This window comes from Astatotilapia calliptera, unplaced genomic scaffold (assembly GCF_900246225.1).
Source record: "Astatotilapia calliptera unplaced genomic scaffold, fAstCal1.2 U_scaffold_114, whole genome shotgun sequence".
Taxonomy (NCBI): Eukaryota; Metazoa; Chordata; class Actinopteri; order Cichliformes; family Cichlidae; genus Astatotilapia; species Astatotilapia calliptera.
Genome location: NW_020535635.1, coordinates 1 through 14,741, shown reverse-complemented (window position 1 = coordinate 14,741; position 14,741 = coordinate 1). Strand labels below are relative to the sequence as shown.

At 44.5% G+C, this 14,741-nt stretch overlaps 1 pseudogene; it reads left to right on the top strand.

Annotated features, from left to right (window-relative positions):
• The first annotated feature begins 5,826 nt into the window (after positions 1-5,826).
• Positions 5,827-14,696, top strand: LOC113017387 (protein NLRC3-like; annotated as a pseudogene).
• Positions 14,697-14,741: the final 45 nt, after the last annotated feature.

Genomic DNA, 14,741 nt, shown 5'->3' with positions numbered 1-14,741 from the left:
CCATGCTCGCATTACAAATAATATTCCTCCGTACGCTGGGTGGGGATTTATACAACAACTCCAACAGTGCAATGTTTCTCTGCATCCGTGAATACGACATCCTTTTTACCGCTTTAGCCGTTTTTTGGGGATATAAACAACTTGACGATCTGACAACAAATTGGTTCTGAGTCTTAAATAGTCAGGCGTCTTAGATTTATAATCGATTAGAAGATACCCGTATGGGGTGGATGTGGCATCATTAAAAGCTTCTAAGAAGTATTTTGTATTACCTGGAAACATCTGTCTACCTAAAACTGAAATTTGATATTTATCTCTGGGGTTGTTAAACAGAGTTAAATAATTAGTGTTCAACGAAATTGTTGCATAAACAAATTCTGAACTAAATACATGCAGCTCAAGTTCCTATGATGAACGTATTGTGTGAACACATTTTGAACTTCTATGCTGTCAGACGCAGTATTCATCACATCGTTCTTATCCGGAGGTAAAAGGACATCGTCACTCAGAGACTCCGGTATACCATTCACAAAGGTGATTTTTCTTATATATATATATATATATATATATATAAGTTGCAGAAAGGTGCGACAAATAAGGTGCCTAAGAAATACAGCAAGCTGTCCATACCTGAGGCCTTGGAAACTGCCAAGCAAAGACTCACAGCCTTGGCCAGCCGCTTGAGGAGGTACACCAGAGAGATAGAAGGCAGGAGAATAAACCAGCTGTTCTCCACAGAACCAGCAAAGGTGTACTCTCAGTGGCAAGGGAACAATAAGAGAACAGCACCACCAAGGCTGGAGACGGAGCAATACTGGAAGAGCATATGGGAGAAGGATGCAACCCATAACGGCAATGCTCAGTGGCTAGTGGATCTGAGGGCAGACCACAGCGACCTCCCTGAACAGGGTCCAGTAACCATCACAGTGGCAGATATCCAAGAAAGGGTCTCCAGTATGAAGAGTTGGACAGCACCAGGGCCCGACATGGTTCACGCCTACTGGCTGAAGAAGCTGACTGCACTCCACGAGCGTCTGGCAGCACAAATGAACCAGCTGCTAGTTAACGAGAGACACCCGGAATGGCTAACTGAAGGCCGGACGGTCCTGATCCCCAAGGACCCCAAGAAGGGACCGGTCCCCTCCAACTACCGACCAATAACCTGCCTCAGTACTACATGGAAGCTCCTGTCAGGCATCATATCGGCTAAGATGAACAGGCACATGGGTCAATACATGAGCGGGACACAGAAAGGAATTGGCAAGAATACCAGAGGTGCAAAACACCAGCTACTGGTAGACAGAACAATCAGCCGAGACTGCAAGACCAGACTGACCAACCTGTGCACTGCCTGGATTGATTACAAGAAGGCCTATGACTCAATGCCCCACAGCTGGATACTGGAATGCCTAGAATTGTACAAGATCAATGGGACCCTAAGAGCCTTCATCAGGAACTCAATGGGGATGTGGCGTACAACACTAGAGGCCAACTCCAAGCCCATAGCACAAGTTACCATCAAGTGCGGGATCTACCAAGGAGATGCTCTGTCCCCACTGCTGTTCTGCATAGGCCTGAACCCCCTCAGTGAGATCATTAACAAGACTGGCTACGGATACCGACTACGGAACGGAGCAGTTGTCAGCCACCTCCTGTACATGGATGACATCAAGCTGTATGCCAAGAGTGAATGAGACATCGATTCACTGATCCACACTACCAGGCTATACAGCAATGACATTGGAATGTCGTTCGGACTGGAGAAGTGTAGTCGGATGGTAACAAAGAGAGGGAAGGTAGTCAGAACTGAGGGGATTGAACTACCAGAAGGCAACATTGCAGACATAGAGGACAGTTACAAGTACCTGGGGATCCCGCAGGCAAATGGGAACCATGAAGAGGCCGCTAGAAAGGCTGCAACCACCAAGTACCTGCAGAGGGTCAGGCAAGTCCTGAGGAGTCAGCTGAATGGTAAGAACAAGATCCGGGCCATCAACACGTACGCCCTGCCCGTGATCAGGTACCCTGCTGGGGTAATAGGCTGGCCAAAGGAGGAGATAGAAGCCACTGACATAAAGACAAGAAAGCTCCTTACCATGCATGGAGGGTTTCACCCCAAGTCCAGCACCCTGAGGCTGTACGCTAAGCGGAAGGAAGGGGGCCGGGGACTGGTGAGTGTCAGCACCACAGTCCAGGATGAGACAAGGAACATCCAAGAATACATTGGGAAGATGGCCCCAACTGACCGAGTGCTCAGTGAATACCTCAGGCAGCAGAAACCCAAGAAAGAGGAGGGAGACGAGGAACCATCATGGAAGGACAGGCCCCTGCACGGTATGTACCACCGGCAGATAGAGGAGGTGGCTGATATCCAGAAATCCTACCAGTGGCTGGACAAAGCTGGACTGAAAGACAGCACAGAGGCACTAATCATGGCAGCACAAGAACAAGCTCTGAGTACAAGATCCATAGAGGCTGGGGTCTATCACACCAGGCAAGACCCCAGGTGCAGGCTGTGTAAAGATGCCCCAGAGACAATCCAGCACATAACAGCAGGGTGCAAGATGCTAGCAGGCAAGGCATACATGGAACGCCATAACCAAGTGGCCGGCATAGTGTACAGGAACATCTGTGCCGAGTATAACCTAGAAGTCCCGAGGTCAAAATGGGAGATGCCCCCAAGGGTGGTGGAGAATGACCGAGCTAAGATCCTGTGGGACTTCCAGATACAGACGGACAAAATGGTGGTGGCTAACCAACCGGACATAGTGGTGGTAGACAGACAGAAGAAGACGGCCGTAGTGATCGATGTAGCGGTTCCGAATGACAGCAATATCAGGAAGAAGGAACACGAGAAGCTGGAGAAATACCAAGGGCTCAGAGAAGAGCTCGAGAGGATGTGGAGGGTGAAGGTAACGGTGGTCCCCGTGGTAATCGGAGCACTAGGTGCGGTGACTCCCAAGCTAGGCGAGTGGCTCCAGCAGATCCCGGGAATAACATCGGAGATCTCTGTCCAGAAGAGCGCAGTCCTGGGAACAGCTAAGATACTGCGCAGGACCCTCAAGCTCCCAGGCCTCTGGTAGAGGACCCGAGCTTGAAGGATAAACCGCCCGCAGGGGCGTGCTGGTTTTCTTTTATAAATATATATATATATATATATATATATATATATATATATATATATATATATAACTGATTGTATCTGCAGTTTACAGTGAGCACTGAGGGAAGTCAGAAGTGGGTTTAAATTGGGATTCTGGGTAAAAAAGGGGGTGTAGGAAGTAGATTTAGGACATTTCACATTTCACAGGTGCTGTCTTAGAGCTTTATTTATTTGTTGTGGATAGAAGTAATTATGACAAAATAATAATGAAACATTGAAAACATAAAACCCGTTGAGGGGACAGATAGGGTTGGGCAATTGAAAGGTTTCATTTTGTTTAGCATAATCTCTTTTGTTATATTTTAGCCTTTTAACATGCAGGTAAACTTAATGGGATAAATTAGGAATTATGTCGTGTTTCTTAGGAAACACGAAAAGGGAAGAACTGTCATGTAATTAATATATTCTTAGTGCTTATTTTCTGATTATATTGTTTTATGTACTTTAATAATGAAGGTTTGTAAAGCAAGGCCACTTTTGACTCACAAACTAAGTGCTCAGCCAGACTGAAAAACAGGAAGTTAGTGTAGAAATATACAAGCATATTAATAAATACAGGAAGCCAGATAGAAAAAACAAACTTGTACCATATAAGGAGTTGTTGAAACTGTGTGACGTGTAAAGTACCAAAATAACACCTATATGAGACACATTTTTAGCTTCTAATGTTAGAGATCCTACAACTGCCATTGGGCCCATCTGATCTCTTCCGGAAGATGATTGAATAAAGAATTATAAATGTTTTGACCACTATGAGTCGGGTTTTCTCTGTTCTATCATGGGGATCAAAGAATCGGGTTTTAATACCAGTCCACTGCTGCCACCTGTGGCCAAGTGCCATAGCCTACTACTAGATGAACTTGTGACACACATCTGCAGTAGAGGCTGAGTGGCTGCTCTCACACCTGGAGCATCCAAATTGACCCACAAACACGCTGAAAGATGCAATGCCATCAATGTGGATTGTCCAGACTGAGAGACCTCTTCCCTCTGACCCCTCCCCAAACCCTCAAACCCTCCTACCCACCTCGACATACAAACTCTGTGTGGCTTCACGTGTTCTGTTGATGTTTACATGATCGAAATAACTTGAACACAAACACAAACAAACAAAGAGGAAGACCACACCGGAAGGAAACAACTACAAGTCCCAGCATCCTCTGTGTTTAGGGAGGTGCAGTGAAAGTGAAAGTATTGAGCCTCCGTTCAGAGCAGCAGGAGGAGGAAGGTGGAGCTGAGGCAGGTGAGTGTTAACATGAATATGTTTCTTCTTATGACATAAAATAATTCCACGCTGTACACTGACTTCATTTACTGAGGTTATATTTATCGAGTTTTTATTTCCTGATGTTCGTATGTGTCATACGTATTCCAGTCGCCAATTCTGAATTATAACTAACATTAAAAACACATTTAAGGAGGAGAGAGAGCAAAAAATTTCGATTAACATCTGATGTTTGGGTTGTAGTTATTACAAATATGGTCGCAGCTGTGGTTCAGGTTAGAGTGAGTGTCCATGGAATAAATGTAAGTCAGTGAACTGGAAACATGACTGTGTTCAAACGTTTTTTCCTTTTTATAATGAGTCTAATCAAAGGTGGACAGAAGTATCTCCACTGTGACTTTTCTGTGTCACCATCAGAGCTTCTGCACAGTGTTTCTGGGGCAGATAACATTGCAGCATTATGGAGACATTATGGAGACAAAAAGAAAAGCGTCTGGATTTCTTTAAGTTTAACTTAAAGAAATCCAGACGCTTTTCTTGGACTGTTGGTTTCAGTGTTTAGTCTCATTCACACACTCCCTCAGACTCTTCACACACACTGATTTGCTGACATAAACACACTCCTGTGTGCTTCACACACACACTGAGGACCATCTACAGACTGTGAGCTCCGTCTTCTTTGTCTTTGGAGCCGAACTCTGACAAAGTTAGGAACAAAACTTTCTCCAGCGTGTGAACTTTCCTCCTAGACTCAGTCTGAGCAGTCAGACCACATATTTCTAAAGCAGCACATGAAGGTGTGGCTCACACACACACAGGTGAAGGAAACAGCTGCAGTATTAAAAGCTGCTTCACTGTCTACAAATATATGAACTGAATGTTTCTTTCAGGCTGTAAAAACCTTATTTATCCTCCATTACAGTCCTGCATTCAGAGCATCACTTCTGTTATATTAGTACATGTATTTTATTCTGATGAACACATGAAACTCTGAGCTGGATTGAATCCATTGAATCAGAGTCCAGGACTCAGACTAAACACACTGAATGTGTCCTGAGCTCGGCCGCTGTTCCACAGTAACTGCTGTCAGAGTCACTGTTACTGAGTTAGCTTAGCTAGCAGAGCAGCTAGCAGTTAGAGTATGAACTCTGTAAGCAGTCAGCTCGGTCCTGGACATGGTTACTGACATAAAGCTGCTCTCTGCAGCCATGTTTGACCTGCTGCTTTGTAGGACTACAGTAATGGAGGATTTGGAGGCTGAACTCGGCTCTGTGACACTTTTTGTAGTGAACTGATGAAAGCTGCGTCTCAGATGGATGTTAGTCCAACACATCAGACACGACCTCTGCAGCTCTCAGTTGATGTGCACATGAATGATTTGTGTTTCCTCTGCAGGTGAAGGTAGAAAGTGTGTGTGAGCTGATGTGAACTGAGCAGCATGGATCAGTGTGAGGACAGAGAGGAGGGAGTCCCTCCCTCTAAAAGCACTCTGTGTGGGGAACATGAGAGCCAGACCAAAGCTCAGAGGTGAGATGACCATCTCTAACTGTCCATGACTCTTCTCCATGTCACAGCTCAGCACTCACATCACTGCTCCATCATTATTCACAGGAACCAGCCTGGACCTCCACCCAGAAGTGTGTCCTCTAAGAGCAAACGGGTGAAGCATTTCTTTCATAATTTAGGGCAAAAAAAGTCATCTGACAAAAAGTAAGTTCATGTCAGTGTTAAAATGTTTGAAATTTTAATCAGCTTTTTACTATTTAACGATTTAAATAATAAACTATTTACATAGTTTATACTTTTTATGTAATGTATTGGTCACATTGGATGTGACACATGTTTCATGTTCACATATTTTTAGCGTCAATCAGAAACCATCCAGCTCTGTGTCCTTAAAGAGTGACCGGTCCAATCATCGATTCATTGGTTTTAAATCCCAGCCTGTGTCTGCTGCAGAGAGGTGAGCTGTTAGTAACAAGAACTCTCTGATTTAAATGATTTTGATGTTTCCTGGTTTCTAAAATGCATCTCTGTAGCAGAGCAGTGTCTCCAAGGACACACAGGCTCAGCTGTAACTGTCAGTTTATCTGGTTTAAGACACATTTGGACTCAATTGGCTGTTTTTAACTATGTATTTTAATCAGAGGTGTAAATTTAGACCTCACACATCTGGATCCTAAACTATGATAGAAACAGCTGCTAGCAGTGGGTAGTTTGACTTTGATACGCTGCTCTAGAAAGCAAACAAAGGTTTGTGCAGCTCCTCTTCAGAAAAGTGTTCAGAGAGCAGCTGCTGTATTAGACAAAGGCTCGTCGTGTGAGCCCAGATGTGTGTAACAGCTGGATGAAGGAGAACCATCACAGTCGCGTCTCCATCCCGCCTTTATTAATGAACTTCCTGTTGCTTGCAGATGACAGGAACACAAAGTGTTTGTGCCACGTGATGCTGCAGGATTTGTTAACGTGTCCATGATGGTAACATCTCCTCGTCTAACTGCAAACACATGAGCGCTCCTAACGGCAGCTATCACAGCCACACAGGCAGACTGTGTCTCACTGTTGCATTCAGGGACATTTGTTTTCCTGTAAAAAGCTGAACTCTAATCTAAGAGGACTGTTACTGACAGGAAACAGCTGCATTATCTGCAGTCTGTGTGATCACAGCTGCTTCAATCACTTTATCAGAGAATTGATCATTGAATAAAACATGTTTGTGTCTGCAGAGGTCAGAGGTCACAGTCTGCAGGATCCAGCTGTCCGTCTGTGAGGAGTGACCGGTCCAAACATTATCCTCCAGTCTTCAGTGGTGAACCTGGACCAACGAGGTCAGAGACCTGTGATGACTCCTTTACATGTTTGTGTTTTCCTGCATAAATATGACCGAAGATTCATTAAAAAGATAAAAATCTTAGACTTTGTCATGTAGCGCTGTGTGGCAGGCAGGATTGGACCCAAACACAACAGGATGAAGTCAAAGAGGCAGCTTTATTTCAGCTGTGAACATGCAAACAGCAGAAATAAGGAAACATAACTGTAGGTTTGCAGTGAATGAAGCCTCAGCTCGATGCTCCACTTTGTCCCTCTTTTCCTTCTCCAAACAGCCACATCAGGAGTCTTTGATGGAGTTTTAAAATATTTAATTACAAATGTCCAAAGATGGGTTCAGGATACCTGAATCCACAGTTATTAAAGCTAAAATAGTTCACAGGGTTTGGACTTTGTTAGGTGACGAGAGAACATCAAAGTGTTTTTTATCTTTAAACAGTATTTTTATCACTTCAGTTGCTCTCACAGCCCTGTTTGTTATTTTAGTAAGTAAGTAAGTAAAGTTTATTTATTAAGCGCTTTTCATAGACAGGTAGTCACAAAGTGCTTCACACAGAGATTAAAATAAACAGTACGATAAATAGCAAAATGCACAATATACACAATATAGAGTTTAAATGTGAATTAAAAATATAAAAATGTAAACAGCATTGGTCAACAGAAAGCTTGTTTAAACAGTAAAGTTTTTAACTGTTTTTTAAAGGATCCCACAGAGTCAACCAAACGTAGTTGTAGAGGTAGACTGTTCCACAGCCTTGGTGCCACAGACTGAAAGGCTCCGCCCCCTTTCGTCTTCACACGTGTTCTGGGAGCAACCAACAAACTCTGAGTCTGTGAGCAGAGACAGCGAGCAGCAGTGTATTTAGTGAGAAGCTTGGATAAATAATCTGGGGCCATTTAGTGCTCTGTACGTTAAAACAATCATTTAAAACGAATTCTAAAATCTATTGGGAGCCAATGTAAAGAACATAAAATAGGAGTGATGTGAGCTCGCTGGGTAGAGCGAGTTAGTAGTCTGGCTGCTGCGTTTTGTACAGCTTGGAGGCGAGAAAGAGATGATTTATCCAAGCTGGTAAACAGGGAATTACAATAATCTAAACACGATGACACAAATCCATGGACAATTTTTTCCAGTTCAGCTAAGGAGACCATATGTCGCAGTTTAGAAATATTCCTTAAATGAAAGAAACAGGAACGAGACAGAGACTTTACATGTGAGTCAAGGCCCAAAGAAGAGTCAAATATTATTCCAAGATTTCGAATATTTGGCTCAGCAGAAGAACAGAAAGGGGCAACAACTTGACTGATTTTAGAATATAGATCAGGAGGAGCTCTGATCATGGTCTCTGTCTTGTTCTAACAAGGTAGCTGTTAGAAAGCCAGTCAGAGATTTGAGTTAAAGCCTGGACTAGGGTGGACAGCCTATCCAGCTGATGAGGCTTAACCAGAGCTCTTATGTTTCACTCAGTGCTCCCACCAAACACCTTGGAGGACACATTAGTGTGATTTAGATTTCATTGGTGTAAACACCAGTCACACAAGCTAACCCATGGAGGCAGCAGCAGGCTTTGTGTTTGGTAAAGTCTGTTGGCTTAAACTAAGAGAGTTTAGTTTGTTAGCACAAAGAGCTGTCAGCTAAAGCCCCGAATGCACTTTGAATACAGACGAACTGAGAAAAACACTTTAAATACAGCAAACAGTCAAACTGACCACATGTTTTTCTGCTGATCATCCACAGCAGTACGTTTAGCATTCATGCTAGCAGCAGGCTATGACTGTTAGGGTTGCCAACCGTCCCTTAAAAAACGGAATCGTCCCGTATTTAGAAACAAAAGCACACGTCCCGTGCTAAGGCCTTCCGTATTGAGCTAATAAGGGACGCACTTTGTCCCGTAATACAGTGAGAATCAAAAGTGGTCTATAAATGTTTATGGAATTAACGCTTTGTTTGAAAACATAATTCCCAGCCCCTCTCCTGCTTTGTGACCAATGAGCTGACAGCACACTTATGACAATTCGAGTATGACAATTCAGATTACCGCTCATCTCATTGGTCGAGGAAAGGTCGCTTGCGGAGAAAATACCGGAAGACAACAGATGACCACAACAAGAAGCATGGCCAACAGGGAAACAAACGCCGACACTGCGGTGCAAGTCTCGGACGACAGTACACCTAAAGCTGGGCAGACACTGTGCGATTTTTTCAGTCACGTTATTCAGCTCCTGCTCAAACTGCACGATTGACTCGCAGTTGGTAGGTCACGATGCAGGTCTCACACTATACGGCCCGATGCTCTGATGCGACCTGAGTGCTCACACTGTGCCTCCATAAAATGAAGGTTATAACAGAAAATCTGTCGCTCTCTCTGTCTTTCTCTCACACAGACACACCACCACCATCAACTTTGCTAAATTGCTAATGAAAAACATTGATCAGGCAGCTGTGATTGAGCAGCAATGTAAATCCAACTATGTTCACGGTTGTTGTGGTAGTGATAATTTTGTGGGGCCACATCGAAAAGGCTCGGATGAGCTTTCCAAAGTTCTACAGTTGTGCCTCCATCGCTTGTGTCCAGATCACACGCTGCACAGCCGTGCTGCTCCGTCTTTTTCACCAACGTTTACGTGTTTGCGCGTGAGCAGTGTGAGCGGCTGTGGTGACACGCTCACGAGCGATTGATGATCGGGAGCTGGTCGTGAGGTGTTAATCGCTTCTCGTTACCCCACGTATACTACACGATGCACGATGAAGGCCAAAATTGGGCCGATCGCCAAATCGGTCGCATGACTCAAAAATCATCTCAAAATGGGCCAAAAATCGCACAGTGTGAGCCCAGCATCAGAGCAGCAATGTTTGTTCGCTCAGAGAAAGAAAAAAAGGCTGCAAAAGTACAGGGAGGAATGGGAAAAGGGAAACACCTGGCTGGAAAAGTGCACGATAACACATATAAAGCGCACTGCACTGTGTGCCGGCGCACTTTTTCCATAGGCATGCTTCTAATGGTGGGCACATGAAGAACATGAGGGGCGTGAAAGCTCGGGGAACCCTTAACCAATTTGTTGTCCACCAGGCCACGGCAGAAGCAGATATGGTATGTAGACACTGGTTTGTTTTTTAAACCCTCTGGTTAAGGTTAATATGGGCATGTGCAGTGAATATCAGCGCTATGTGGCCAGAAGTGTGATAATATAATTTATTTTGTGTAATAAACAACTGCAAGGATAGATGATTACAACAAATAGATGACTAATACATAAAAGTAATACATAGATGAATAATGATGATGAGTTATGATGCGTAATCATGGGAACAAGAGGGTTTACAAACAGGAGCAGCTGATTAGCATTAGAAAAGCTGAAATAATACCTCAGCTGAAGCCAATTGCACTAAATGCACTATATGTGCACTGTTACAAGAATATTTTTCGTTCTATTGCTTTCTATTAATTTATATAATTTTAAGTTAAGCAGGACAGAGTTCTTTTAAAGAAAGATTTACTTTTATTCTCAAAAGTTAAGCATGACAGGCTTCTGTTTAAGAAAGAGACCTGTTTTACTGTGTTAATGTTGTCATTTTGAGCTAAAAATAAATGGCTAAAGGATCATTTGTTTCCCATATGGTCATATCACAAAGAATAGAATATGCATCTGCTTAAATCAAATTCAAGTCAAATGGTTAAAAAATAATTTCACACACACAAAAAAGAGCTACCACACTGGGAAGGGTGAAGACAACTAGGTTGCCCGGCCCTGGCCACGAGGTGTCCCTTATTTATTTTTCAGGGAGTTGGCAACCCTAATGACTGTCCACTGAGCACCAACACAGGTAGGAGTGAGCAGTGATGAAGCAGGACTGTGGGCAAGTTTGAGCTACAATCCTATTGGCTTCTCAGTTTCTCCAAAGAAAAGGGGAAAAATTCTTGGTGTTGTGAAGATGTGAGTTGGTCTTGTTGTCGTGGGGCTGGAAGGATGCTGGCAGTGAGAGGCTTTTCATACAGTGTTGAGTAACAGAATGAGAAGAAAGCCACTGCACATGAAACAAGGTGCTCGTAGTGTTTGTTTACTGTGTTTGTGCCACAATGTCAGATCAGTTGTAGATTCACATGAAGACTTGTCCAGTGAAACCAATGCAAGTACTGCAGTACAGAGCAAAGACTAAGCAAGCCAGGAGAGCTCTCCAACTTTCTGAAAGTATCAGGATATTTGAGTGATAAGAAAAAGTGGATCATGCAACAATGTCCCTCAGCACACAAAACAATCAAAGCAGAATAAATATAATGTTTTAGATCAAACACTTACAGGGACCTGAAGAGAGAGAACCAACAAGATGTCATGGCTAACAGAGGAACTCAAGCACAGACTGAGTTCTGACAAACAAAAAGGTGACAGTTTATTTACCAAAGGGGTGAACCACAGTGCTCTATATATGTACAGTGAGTCGGGGAGGGGGTCCAGGGCTCCAGGGAAAAGAGGGAAGGGAGTCCACACTCACTCCTCTTCAGTCACTCGTGTCCTGCTCTCCACTCACACAGCCACACACAGGAATCACAGGTAAGCGTCTGTAACCAGGTCCGGGGAAATATTTACTCAAAGTATACACAAAGTTAACCCAACTGGTGAATTAAAAGAGAGATTTCTTAGCAAGGAGCTGAGATCATGAACACAGGAGGGTCAATGTCCCAGCGACGAACTGCTCCATGCCGCAGCGTTTAATGGTTACCGGTAAGCCCAGGTGAATCAGCAACAGGTGGTGTAATCATCATAGCTGTGTGGACCAAGAGTGAGAGGCCATTACAAGCTCCACCCAGGCAGGCAAAACGCTAGCAGGAGAGAGCAAAACATAAAACCTGAAAAGCCATCATGAGCCAGCCAGAGAGACACAGAGTTTATACTAGAAGAGAAACCTGCTCATCTTCATCATGTTTGTTTAAATAGAGAAAATCAGAAGTCTCTGTGTGTCAGACCACGGCTCTACACAGACACTTCTAAGCTGCTTCAGAGTGAACTGACCCAGATAATCTGCACACAGCGGCTGTAAAACAGTGAAAGTCATAACTGTGTCTCTCTGATGGAAAGCTTTTATTGTGAAGTCAGGAAGTCTGCAGGAAGTGTTGAGTTTGTATTCATCGCTCAGTGTTTAATGAGACAGGCAGACAGGAAGAGCAGCTCATTAGTGTTGATGAAATCAAAGGAACTGTGAGGAACTGCAGTTTGGTCACATCTGGATGTTTTTCACTGACAGTAAATGTTTTTAGTGATAAAGAAATGTGTTCACAGAGAGAGGAAGAGGAGTGGTGTTTGTGAGGAGGAGCAGCTGTCCTGCTGTGCTTTGTGTCAGGACGTCCTGAAGGATCCAGTCTCTACCAGCTGTGGACACTGGTTCTGCAGACAGTGCATCTCCTCATACTGGGACCAGTCTGCTTCATCAGGAGACTCCTCCTGTCCCCAGTGTGGAGAAAGATCCAGAAGCAGAGCTGGACTGCAGACAGCCAGTCAGAGCAGCTGTGTACAAAGTAAGACTGAACATCTGTCTGCTGATGGACTCATTTCTGAAAACTGGACTTCTTGTGTTGTTCAGACATTGAAGAGTTTTCTTTCTCTTTAGTCTCATTGTTTTTCTTTCTTTCAGCAGATGTTGGTCTGCAGGAGGTTTTAGATGAACATAAGATCAGTCTGAGGAGGAGATGTGAACGTGTGACTGAAGGAAGTGATGAAACAGGAAGTAGAACCCTCCTCAACAGGATCTACACTGAGCTCTACATCACAGAGGGACAGAGTGAAGAGGTTCATACCCAACATGAGGTGAGGCAGCTGGAGACAGCTTCCAAGATGGACGCCCTCCATGACGCTCCAATCAGGTGCCAGGACATCTTTAAAGCCTTACCTGACCAACAGAGACCCATCAGAGTGGTTCTGACCAACGGCGTGGCTGGTGTTGGAAAAACCTTCTCAGTGCAGAAGTTCACTCTGGACTGGGCAGAGGGCTTGGAGAACCAACATGTCAGTGTGGTGGTTCTGCTTTCATTCAGGGAGCTGAACCTGATCAGAGATGAGCAGTACAGTCTTCTGGAGCTGCTCCATGTTTTCCATCCAACATTACAGAAGGTCACAGCAGAGAAGCTGGCTGTCTCTCAGCTTTTGTTCATCTTTGACGGCCTGGATGAAAGCAGACTTTCATTGGATTTCACCAACAGGAAGCTGCTGTCTGATGTCACACAGAAGTCATCAGTCAGCCAGCTGCTGACAAACCTCATCCAGGGGAATCTGCTTCCCTCGGCTCTCGTCTGGATAACTTCCCGACCCGCAGCAGCCAATCAGATCCCTCCTACATGTGTTGACAGGCTAACAGAAGTACGAGGCTTCACTGACGCCCAGAAGGAGGAGTACTTCAGGAGGAGATTCAGTGATGAAGAGCTGTCCAGCAGAATCATCTCCCACATGAAGACATCCAGGAGCCTCCACATCATGTGTAGTATCCCAGTCTTCTGCTGGATCACTGCTACAGTTCTGGAGCACATGTTGACTACAGAGCAGAGAGGAGAGCTGCCCAAGACCCTGACTGACATGTACTCACACTTCCTGCTGGTTCAGACAAAGAGGAAGAAGAACAAGTACCACGAGGGACGTGAGACGAGTCCACAGGAGCTGACGAAGGCTGATAGGAAAGTTCTTCTGAAGCTGGGGAGGCTGGCGTTTGAACATCTGGAGAAAGGAAACATCATGTTCTACCAAGAAGACCTGGAGCAGTGTGGTCTGGATGTGACAGAGGCCTCGGTGTACTCAGGAGTTTGTACAGAGATCTTCAAAAGAGAGTGTGTGATCTTCCAGAAACCAGTCTACTGCTTTGTTCATCTGAGCATTCAGGAGTTTCTGGCTGCTGTCTACAAGTTCCACTGTCACACCAACAGGAAGACAAAGGTGCTGAAGAACTTTTTGGGAAAAAAATACAACAAGTCCTCTCTGGATGATTTCCTGAGCAGAGCCATGTATAAATCCCTCCAGAGTGAAAAATGGCCACCTGGACCTGTTTGTTCGCTTCCTTCATGGCCTCTGTCTGGAGTCCAACCAGAGACTCTTAGTAGGTCTGCTGGGTCAGACAGAGATCAGTCCAGGAACCATCCAGAGAGTCATCAACAACCTGAAGGAGATGAACAGTGATGAAATCTCTCCTGACAGAAGCATCAACATCTTCCACTGTCTGATGGAGATGAACGACCTCTCAGTACATCAGGAGATCCAAGAGTTCCTGAAGTCAGAGAACAGATCAGAGAAGAAACTCTCTGAGATCCAGTGCTCAGCTCTGGCCTTCATGCTGCAGATGTCAGAGGAGGTTCTGGATGAGTTGGACCTGCTGAAGTACAAAACATCAGAGCGGGGACGACAGAGACTGATTCCAGCTGTGAGGAACTGCAGAAAGGCTGGGTGAGTCCAGATGTGATCATTAACATCATTGATCAGTGTAGGTTAGTAGTTTAATGTTGAAAATAAAATCAGATTGTACCACAAAGGTTATCTCTCCTCTTT